We start from the raw sequence: 12,410 nt of genomic DNA on the forward strand, positions 1-12,410 counted from the left end.
ATAGAGCAAGTACAGAAATTTCAAATTGTTTTTATTTACTAACATTGTAATCAGAAAATATAGAACTTAAAATGTTTCAATCATTCATTGTTTCTTACTGTGTTCTGTAAAAAGCTCTAGCCCAGTGGTTCCCAACCGGGGGGGAATTCCCCACTAAGGGGGAATTTTGCAATTTTCAGGGGGGAATTTGATTTTAGGATTGTAAAGCTGTTTAAGCCTAGTAAGTTGGCCTAGACCAGAGCTTTAAGGAGGCGCCCTTAACTCCCGATTATTTAAGCAACTGTGCACTGACATGGATGCAAACCATCACTTAGGCCTACTTCTTTTTCATGCAAATACTCGATGGAAATTAGTGACCAAGTTAAAAGCTGTGCACCTTATGTGATCTGCAGAACACATCGGTCCAATTTAGATGGCTGACCAAGGGAAATCGACATTTGATACTACAGTATTTGCCATTTCAAGAGTTTGGAGAGAACCCCGAAACCATACAGAAGACCGTTGTTTCTATATGGTTGACAGTTCATCATCATCATCATTTTGTTCCTTCCTCGTATGGAGGGTTGGATACAATGCGCCATTGTTCTCGACCATGAGCTGTGTGTACTGCACATTCATAAGTTAATTTTGTCCATTTTGTGATGTTTGTTGTCCAAATCATTCTTGGTCTGCCTTTACTTCTTTTACCGTTTATCTTTCCTTCTATTAACGATCTTTGTAATGAATTTTGCCTTATTGTGTGTCCGAAATACTTCAATTTTCTTCTTTTGACTGTTTGTAAGAGCATTTTGCTTGAATTGAATTTGGAGAGTACTTCATCGTTAGTGATCTTTTGTTTCCATGAAATTTTTAACATTTGCCTGTATGTCCAGAGCTCGAAGGCATCGATCCGTTTCTCCATTTTTTGTGACATTGTCCAAGTTTCAGAATTGTATAATAGAGTCGACCAGATATAGCATTTTAAGATCCTGAGACGAATTGATAAATTTAAACGTTGATTGGTTAATATATTTTTCATTTTTCCAAATGTAGTTCTTGCAATTTCTATCCGTCTAAGAATTTCATGGTCACACCTCCCATCTTCAGTTATTAAATGACCAAGATATGAAAAAGATTTTACTTGTTGTATAATTTCATTGTCAATTATAATTTGGAGTACTGGAGTGTCTGGTGATTTTGAGATTATCATTGATTTGGTCTTTTTAGCGTTAATTTTCATATTAAATTCTTTACCAATTGAGTTAACATTGTCCAATATTTCTTGAAGATCTTCTTGTGATTCAGCCTACAGAACAGTATCATCAGCATAGCGTAAATTTGTTATAAAAACAAAAAACCGGCATGACATTGCATATTCTTCCGTATAATGTTCTATTGCACCTGTTTCGCATAGCAGTCAGCAGCTGAGTTGCCGATTCTCAAACCCTCGAGCAAAAAAGCTGCATAAGACACGGTAGTGTCTCAAGATAAGGCACCTGCAGCTAATAAGGCCCGCTAATTTTCAAACCTCAATATTTTTCAAATACTGCATAATTTTGAACGAAACTTGGAATGAGGACACTTTGGGTCTATCTAAACAACATATCTATGAACCAAGTTTCTAAGTAAAAGGGGTTGTAAAATATTAAAAAAATAAAAAAAATCTCAAGCGGGCCTTATTAGATGCACGTGTTGTGAATAAGGCCCGGTTTGAATTAGCACCAAAAGTGATGGAAAAGGTGTATTTTCACTATAACAACACCACAAAACAATTTCTAATCGACAACACAGGCACATAACTAATAATTAAATACACAGAGACAACTATTCCCTCCCCCGCCCCATGCTCCATTTTTTAAAAAGCGACATGGTGTTTTTAGATATGGTAGGGATGATAAAGTATTTTGATTATGATATTTCCATTGCAATAACAAATTGGATTAATGGTGTACGGTAACAAGAATTGTTTAGGTCACTCAAGTCTTTAACCCTCACTTTCTTAACCAAGGGTGCACAACGTTACCCCAGGGGCCCATGGGCCTCATTACCAAAATTAGCCTAGTCTGATCATCATTATCAGTCTTGCTTTAATTAGAAAAAAAGTTCAAATTTATTGGTTTTACTGCATCAGCATGCACATATCTTTCACATAAAATGCAAAAAAACGGAAGTCAAAGCGGTTTGTTAACTGCAGAACAGTCTAAAATATGTGAAAATTTGATGCTCTATTAAGAAAAAATTGCTATGCATTTGTAGAACGTTGCAAAAGATCAAATAATCCACTTTTGCGCAATGTTATGTCTTCTGATTGCTACTTTAATTCTACATTTTATATTCACTACAACAGTATTTTGTACGTTGTTTGATGTAGCCTGCTTGATGTTGTGTTAGTCTGATATTTTGTATGATGACTGTTAAAAATTTGAATTCTATGGACTTTGAATCTGATTGCAAATAAATAATAATAATAAAACCACTCAATTTCAGTCCCCCCAAACTTCAACTTTCCGTAACTCAAAAAGTTCTCAACTTTAGGTTGTGAAACCATATGGTGAAACTTTACCAGTTAGTCAGTGCTTCCACTTTTACAAAGCTAAATTACCACTTGTATTACCAGGGCCGGATTTAGCTGATGGGGGGCCCGGGGCACTTTTAGATCGGGGGGCCCCCCTGCAAAAAAAAATTTTTTCGCGCCTACGGCGCGAAAAACCACCTCTACGTCTACAATAGCATTAATCCAGCAATTTGCAGAGACTTTAAAGGCTGAAAGGGAAAAAAAAATAACACAAAATCACATTTTTTTTCCACGTAGGGAGGCCCTACAAAAGTCGGGGGGCCCGGGGCACCTACCCCCCCCCTAAATCCGGGCCTGTGTATTACCACATTTGTCCTCAGATTACCACATTTTTTACTGTGATTTTCTTCCCGATTTTAACCGTATTTCGACTTACTTTTACATTAATAAAGTGGCTATTTTACCCACTTGATGCCATGGTTACATTCAGATGTTGCCAGAGTTAGGATTAAAGTTAGGAAGGGTTAAACTTAGGAATAAGGTTAGGGTTTTGATCTTAACCCAGAACTAAAAAAGAATTCCAAAATGCAAGTTTTTGTTTTTAACAGCTTTGAACTTTTCTCAAATTAGGATAGAATTCATCATCTGGCAACTCTATTATTTGGCTATATTTACACTATATAGTGTAAAATAAGGTCTAAAACAACTACTTAGTTTATTAACAGTACAGGTTGTTAACAGTAATTAAAATGTCCGAAATAAGTAAGCAAAGTACTGTAGGCTACTTGACACCGCAGCTAGAATCTGAAAGACATCTTGACTATGAATATGATCACATGGTCACCCTACATTCCAAGTCAAAAGTCAGGATGCATTCCAAAATCAAACCGAAAGCAGTAGAACATGCTAGTCGCATGCTATTATAAGTAGTTTTTTGCATATCTGTTCGATTTCGGAAGACAACAGTTTAAATCAGTGTTTCTCAAACTTTTTTAGTCCATCGCCCCCTTTTCGTTATTGAAATAAAATTTCGCCCCCCTAATTCTGCCAAGTAAAATAAACATTGATAATAGAGTGATAGATAAATTTAGTTTTGGGAATTTAATCAACGAAATTGACAGTAACATGATAATGTTCAATGGGATGGATGAGCTTGGCGACTTTTACAAAGTTTTGAAATATTTGGCAAAGATAGAGTCGAAGATCATCCCGTTTATGAACTAGCAAGCGACTTCTTTGCTTTGAAAGCATCAATGCCACAGCCGAAAACCCCTTTTTAACCATATTATGAAGTAGGAAACGACAAAATCCACATTCTAGCTTCTTTCCAGAGAAGGTCATATTTGCCAGCAACCTGGCACCAAAACAAATCGTATCGATCATTTCTGAATTTCACTCTTGACTCATCATCTGTTTGCATATCAATGAACTGCTCTTGGAGTTCCACTTCTACAATATGTCTGTAGGTTCGGTAGAAAATGGTTGTACCACCCAGTTTGGACCATGGAGGTCTACGAGATCTGGAAAGCGAAGTATTATCAAAATATTATCGAAGTATTATCAAAATAAGCGAATATTATCAAAATAAGCGAAAATATTATCGAAGTATTATCAAAATAAGCGAAGTATAAGCAAAATATTATCAAAAAATGTTTTCCCCTCGGATGTCAACTAACCTAGTTCTCCTTCCTAACTGACCTAGTTCTCCCTTTTAATGTCCGACAACATCGAATCGACATAAAAACGACAGTATTGCCAGCCGATGTAAATTAGCACTTCGGATTAAGACTTTGTTAAAATAAACGTCGGCAATTACAAACAAGACTTACAGCGTTGGTGATCGCAGATGGATATATTCCATCAATAACAAATATTCCTGCACAATGCAACAGTGGTGAATATGACGTGCTGACCTAATTCTGCGTCACTCTTTGATACTACATATTTTCGGCAGTTAATCCACGATCATTCTATTGCGAAATTAAATAATTGGCTAGAAGAGACCGGCGGCCAAACTTGGCCGATTGAGGAGGTAGCACCGGCGGTCATTCAAGCACTACTTAGCGGCCATAGCCGCAGGCTGCTTTAAGGCTTGACAGTAGGTTACATCATTATAACATGGCATGAAGCCCTTCTTTGTATACCGGACACTTGTAGGCTATCATTAGCCTACTCAATACATAGTGAGCAGATAGATTAGGATTGTCGCTATATCTTATCTTAAAACTTGAAAAAAAATTGGCCTTTTAGTAAACAAAAGTGTCCTTTTTTTGTAATCTTGCCCTCCCAGTCAAAAATCGTTCCGGCGCCCCTGGTTAGAACAGTGATATCATTATATATGTACTTACTGTATAATGCTGCATAGCCTATTATTACTCCCAGGTGGTACCTACAGCGCTATAGACCAATTCAACAATTTGTAATTTTTTTTTGACCAAATCAGGCCCAAAAATGGAAAATTTTGCCTGTTGGCACGAAAGGCAATTATGAATACGCAATGTGTTAACCAGGGGTCGGCAATCTTTTTCTAAAAGCGGGCCAAAGCCAAACTTTACATGGTCTTGGCCGGCCGTAGCCTATTAATACCAGTTTTGATAAATTCAGAGGCATGATTTCAAGGCGTTGACGTAGCCTATTGCCTTCAGAATATCGGCTAGTAGGCCTAATATCCTAGACGGGAATCAGCTGAACAAATGCTTAAACATCAAAATCTTTGTTTACTGCACCCACAAATACTGCCAGCTCAGCTGTAGGTTTATCTGTCGTGTCTGTGCTCTCATCTATTGCCATCGCAAAGAACTGTAGATATACAATAACTTTTTGCTAGATGTTACGTTCTCCGATATCTCTTCTTTTCGTCGAGTTACGGTTCTTGTTGAAAGACTTAGGCCTATATCTGAAAAGTAGTTTGTTTTTTTTCTCTGGACATATGTTTTCAATAACATCCATCTTACACATTTTCCCAAATTCTCCATCACTACACGATTTCTTGTCTTTTGCTATTGACTGCTGTGCTACTTTGTAGCTAGCAAAAGAATTTTCTGATTCATTGGCTTTTCTTTTTAACGGATGAATTTGCTGTTTTTAAGCTATTTTTGAGTAGATTAACTTTACTGTTCCTTGTTTGACCTATTAATAACTTGGAAAAAATAATATGTTTTGTATCATATGGCGCTTTATGTTGAGTTCTTTGTTTGTACAAACAGAAACGCTGCAAATCAAAGACGTGGGCCGACTAAAATGATTAATGAAAAGTAGCTACTTGTTTTTCCATTCGATTATAGGCTACTGTAATAAATCACTGGCCTGACCACATGTAATTATAATTTGGGAGCGGTGGGCCGGATGATTTTTCTTGGCGGCCGTAGGCTGCCGACGCCTGGTGTAAACGATTTGAAATATTACGAATGCAACAATGCTATGGGGGGTCTGGGGGGCGAAGCCCCCCAGAAGTTAGATTGACTTTGACTGCTGCGCCTCTGGGCCCACCTACTTTTAAAATGGTTCCTCCATCCCTGGTTAATACAGAAAATCTTTGAGTAAAACTAACAATCAGAAAAAGTGACATTTTATCAAAAGTAAGAACACTTCAGATTTTTTTTGCTAATTTGGTGATTAGTTTGAAGTACCGTAACAGAACACAATACACAAAGATTTTTCTGCAACTAAAAATTTTGCGAAATTTTATTACATGGTGTTATTAATTGATCATCGCAGCATTGGACGTTTATATAGGCGAATGCAAACGACAGAGAGGAGGAAAGTTCATATGATGTGTGGCAAGACACTTCTCAACAAAATTAAAAATGATAGGCTATCTTGAGAAAGTGGACTGATGTTGAGAATATTGAAGAGTACTTGCGTGGTCATCATCTGAGATGGGTTGGGCAATTTGAACGAATGAATGAGAAGAATTTAACAAAGCAAGTTTGAAATAAGGTAGTGACAAAAAAACGAGAAAAGGTAGACCAAAGGAAACGTTGGGTGACACAGTGAAAGCAGACAACTGGTCGACCCTGCTGCATCGGGATGAAGACCAGGCAGGCTTCTTTGAAACAAAATGGATGATGATAAGCGTTGAACACTTTGGCGTCACTTCTACTCTGCGTCAGCGTGCTGGTGTACGAACCATCGAGTAGCAATTCGTCGTGCTATATGTAGGCCTAAAATAATGTGCTTCTTGTTTGAAGAGAGATGCGAGACTAGATCAAAAAATTCCGTGCAAAAAAATCAATTTAAAAATTATATTTATTTCAATTGTAGGGGAAGGTGACCATAGTTGTGCAATTTTTAACATTTGAATCAAAAACTGAAGCATGAGTAAAGTTAGCAAACAAACGTTATGATGTGGTTGTAGTACTGTACAAGCATTTACCAACAAAAAACACTACAAAAATCACGTTTTGCAAATAAACTGATAGGTGCTTTTGACATTTTAAAACGGTGACTAAAATTGCACAACTATGGTCATCATGGTGTCCATAGTTGTGCATTCTGATTCCTTAATTGTGTTAATTGTGTGCAACTGTTTTGTGTATTAACTTTAATACTGCAGTAGAACGAAGTGCAGGTGATGCAAGCTCTGTGAAGCTCAAGCTCTACAAATAAGCTCACTTTCTTAGAGAACCAATATCTATTCAAAATGACAACTTATCTGATCTCTCAAAAACCAGGGAACAATGCAACAAACTAACGTTTACAGCAACAGCTCGCAAAGAGTACGCACGAGAAATATGTTTCCTATGAGAGATTAGCACATTACTTAGAGGCATTACAGGAGGGGTGTCATGCTTGATCAACCATGCATGAAATGGCACATGCACAACTATGGAACCTGCACAACTATGGTCACCTTCCCCTATTGATGAAAAGCATTTTTGTGTCTCAAGAAAACTGTTTTATGGTGATTAAGAGTGGCTGGAGGGGGAAATCTGGTCCTGGAACGCTTCCTCGGATAGGCGATCTGCCTGGTGCGGAGGCGATCACTGGAAAGACTAATAACCAATAGTTTTTTTCTGTGGTCTTGACCGTCGTGTCGTTTGGCTGGCCTGACACTCGCAGCGGTGTTTCAGTAAAAATTTGTGTTGCGGAACCGCGGTTTTCGTCCGTTTAGGGCTCTTTAGCGTGGCTAGGTCGAGGCGGAAAGCTGCAGTGGGAATTGATAGCGGTACAGCTGGCCCAGGGCGGGCGAGGGATTGCCGTTTGGGTAGATGTAGGATCAATAAATGTTCAAAGCTTTTTGTATGAAAATGAAAAAATGAAAAAGGCTCATTTTGACGGTGAAACCGTCGTTAGAAGCTCGGTAGTTTTTAAAATATGGCTGCCATGTAGGGGAGTTGGCCCATTTCGTGGGTAGGTAGGCTACGTTGGCCACCATGCCTTCATGAGATATTATATAGAATGATAATTGACCAATTAATACGATGACTTATTTTTGCAAGAATAGCCTATAATTATGTGTAGGCTAAATGTAAAATTATGTAATTATAATATAATTATGTGTAAACAATTAAGTACGGTAGCTAACAACAAGAAGTAACTCTCCTTATATTCCTATATAACTTATTGCAGAATTAACACTTGCTAACAATCATTACGGTACATGAGGCCAACAGTTTGGAACAAGCTTCCAACTGCTACAAGAAATGAATGTAAAACTGTAAAAGGGTTTAAATCAAAAATGAACAAGCTAAATCTTCCTTGAAATAATTCTATCTAAGTATTACATACGGTAGGTACACCAAACTTACTAATATTTTTTGCCCAGCAATGATAGGTCAATGTGTCTAGATTTATTAGCAAAATAGTAAGGTTGTAAATACTCATACTGGCTTTCTGGTTCTTGTGTTTTTTGTCCACAGAAGTTCTACAGAGTCAGAAGTTTTTCCATCCTATTTGACCAATCGCCATCTTTCGGTGAGCGGTGGCCATGTGCTCCAACCAGTTGTTTTATATCAATATCTTGGACTAGATCGTCCACAGGATCGTCATTACTTAGTGATGCACGCGCATAAAAAAATTATTGACGCCGTCAGCGTAAACGCAAACGTTGGAAAAACCAAACGCCGTATGCGTCAACATAACTTGTAAAAAAGTTGGTGGCGTCAGCGCATACACTAGCGTAAACTCATTTTGTTTGCTGGGTGCCAAACATTCACACGGTATAAACCACTCGAAACAAACAAGTTTTATTTTGAATTTTCATAAAGAAACACAAGCATCTGAAAGTGTTCATCTGATATTTTGCTGCGTTTTGGTTTATGTCTTTGCCCATTGAAAACATTCTTTCAACTGCAGCGCTGGAAGGTATTGGCATGTTGTAGCGAAAAAAGACATTAAAAAGTATGCGTTGACGCTATGCGCTAAAAAACCGCGAAAACTTTACGGCGTAGCCTGAAGCGACAACTATCCAAAAAAATGTGGCCGTAAGCGTTAGCGTAAACAAAAAGTCTACGCCGCAAGTCTACGGCGTATACGTAGCCTACATCTCTGATCGTCATGCTATTGTCTGAATGTTTATCTATTTTTCTAACGTAATATGCCCAGTGCCGGTCTTTAGGGTGTGCGAACCGTGCGATCGCACAGGGCCCGCAAATTAGGGGGCCCGCAATTTACTCAGAAAATGCAGTAATTTTTGTCATTTCCAATGGAAAAATTCAACAAGTGAATTAAACGAAGGAATTAGTAACAAGAAAACATAGAAAAACAACCTATTTCGTCCCCTGAACATTTCGTACCCTGAAAAGATCGAGAAAAAAAACAACTTTTAGCCGAAGTCGCTGATCGGAATTGCCGCAAACATTTCAAAATTTCTCTTGATCTTTTCAGGAAACGAAATAGGTCGAAACTCGAATTCATTTTGTTGACAGCGAACAAATGTGTTCAGTCTGAGCAGCTATCTCGGTGGACAAATTAAGTCTCACGGCGGACACACGAGATTTAACTTCAATCGTCATGCTTAATCACTTTATGTTGATAATTCTTCACTCTGAAAGGCCTTCATCAGACCAGACCATTGAAGAGTCAAAGCGCCCTGTAGCTGCCCAATACACAACATAACTGATTAACTTCCACCGAACGAGGTCGTGTGGCTTCTTGCGTCACAATGCTCTGGGCAGGAGTCGGAAAACTTCCTTCTACACTAACGTTACTGTTTTCTGCTGTGCAAAGTTTCACTAGGCTTTTATCATTAGGTTTAATTTTACGTGTCATGTGAGCAAAAGTGATGGAGAGCAAATACTGTAGGTTCATCGTATTCATTCTCACTTGTATAATTTTTCCTGGGCCTTTTTTTCTTACTGTAATACCAAAATTTAGCCTACTCGTGTAATTTAGTTTTGTAACCAACCTTGGCTTATCGATATTACTCGGAGATCAAAGCCAGACATTGTGATGTAACACTTGAACTAAATTTGCGCTGATTAGTGTAGAAGTAGGTACTCCCACCCGTACCAGCACCCGTGGTTCAGTGGTTATCGCCTTCGGCTCTGGTGCTGGTAGCCCTGGGTTCGATTCAAGGTCGGGTCATACCAAAGACTTCAAAAAAGGGTACCGATTGTGTTCTTTCTTGCATAAAGCAGTGAGGATAAATCGGGTAATAATCTGGTGACATATCACCCTTTTCCAATCTGCCTTGAGCCAGCATGGAAGCAGTAGCCTACGGCTCATAAAATCACATGGAACCCTGTCAAGCAACCCATGTTGATGCGCAATCTGCTGCAAGCGGAGATAGCGAATGATTATTAGGTACTCCCATTCATTCTTAGTGAAGAATTCACCGTTATTATGCTGATTCAATGTCATCAAACGTTGAAGCAATCTAAAAATCCAAAGCTTTTCTGCTTAAATGGAAGTTAAGGTAACTTATACAGTATTAACATTTTCTAGATGCGCTCTAGAATGTGCTGGAAATTATATTCTATCAACAATTGTTCGTGCTATCTGATCACGTCAGGGTTAGAAATGTTTAAGGATTCAACCTATTTCGTACCAGGGTTAGGGTACGCAATCGGGGTGCGAATTGTTCAGGGGACGAAATAGGTTACATCCAGACTCAACTTCAACATAGAGACATAGCTTTATTTCCGAAAAATGCCAAAGAAAACATGATCTTATCCTTTTGTTATGCCACCGGACAGCACCATTTTACAGTAATATTCATACCCAAATTTTTGTTGAACATGCTCTCAGAATGCCTCAAATTCAAAGTAATTTTTCAAATCTTCTGGGGAGGCCCCCCAGATCCTCCGACGGTAGGTGTCGCTTTTGGCGAACACACCGCCAAGCTTCGTCCGCCGACCGTCAAACCACCCCCTTTCAAAATACCTAGCTACGCTATTGAATTGGATCATTGTCATTGGGGCCCGCAAGCGAAATTTTTTTTCCCACGAGATTTTTGTCTCGTTGATTCTAGTCACTCTAAAAGTAAGATTTTCCGAAAGTGTTTTGAGAAATTGGTTGATTCAGATTGCGAAATAACTATTTGCCAATGAAATTCTGCAATGATAATAAAATATAAGCTTTCCCTAACCCTACTTTTTTTTAAAAAGCTTTTGTAAACCGCAAAAATTAATTTGAAGAAAAGAAAAAGTTTGATTTTGACAGGCGTCGAACCCTCGTTCTCACGATCTCTAGGCAAAGGATGAAACCACTGAACCAACCGTGCCAACGAGAAAATGTTGCATTCACACGGTTTTAATACACACTTTTACCAAAATATATGAATGAGTCAGAAATCTCGTAGGAAAAAATTTTTGCGGCCTGCAAAGCATATTCCGCACAGGGCCCGAAATACCCTAAGACCGGCACTGAATAGGCTATGCCCAATTGCATTTTTTTACTTCTATGATGGTTTAACGTGTAAAACATACGGTACGGTAACCCAATTTTCTCATATTACTGTGACATGCCACTACTACATCCCAGCTAGCGATGCCTGTCATTTTTGCATTAATTCAACGTTTGCTAACGTTGAATCGGTGTGGAGGTGACGAGTTTAGTTGACCGGGGTCTAAAATTATCGCTTTATCAACGCAACTTTATATCAAAGCACGCTTGATATCTTCAAGACATAACTTTCTCTGGGTATAATTGAATTTCCGCAAGATGATGATGTTGTTTTTGCTATAGTTTGTTTTAGTCATTGTTTTCATGTCATCAAGTTATAACCTATTTATTTTGTGAGTCGTGCAGGGCCTGGTGCGTTGCGCTTTTGAAATGGCTTTGCCCGTGATAAGATTTCTTTGTAAGGTTTTCTTTGCCTGCCTTGCTCTTCTTTGCTATGAGCTAAACGCATCAAGACGCGTGTTCCCCTCACGACCATCAGCACCCTTGATAACGCACCATGGCCGATCTTCATAGCAACTGTCCATACAAATCTTAAATATATCAGCTAAAGCTATGTGGGCTAATAAAGCTAGAGCCTAAATTTATGTTGTTTTTGTTTGTGACATTTTCCCTTTATATCTTAAATTTTTCTGAAGGTGTTGCGACCGTGCCAAATTTCTTTCAACTTAATAACTTACTTCGGTCACAAGCACGTTTCAACGTTTGCGTTTTGTCGCTTCTACCATTTTCTCGACCTTCGCTATGTTGACGTGTATTGTTTTTGATATGATGGTCAGAAATAAAAAACAACTGAACTGAATGAAGTAGGCTACCCAAAGTAAGTAATCGCAGCTTTACATCAGCATTAAATGATCAATTACACAATACACTTCCTAACATCGTTTTCATGCCACAGATTGCGACAACTTATTCCTAACCCTTATTGTAATAATAGAGTGATGGTACCGGTAAGTAATTATACATCTAGAAAATCGAACGATTTATCTAGAAAATTTATCCACTTCTAGGGTGATAAATTCTCTAGGCCTACTCTGCATCCGCTTTGAAATATGTTTTGTTATTAGCTCAC

Source organism: Aplidium turbinatum, chromosome 2, assembly GCF_918807975.1.
Source record: "Aplidium turbinatum chromosome 2, kaAplTurb1.1, whole genome shotgun sequence".
Classification (NCBI taxonomy): Eukaryota; Metazoa; Chordata; class Ascidiacea; order Aplousobranchia; family Polyclinidae; genus Aplidium; species Aplidium turbinatum.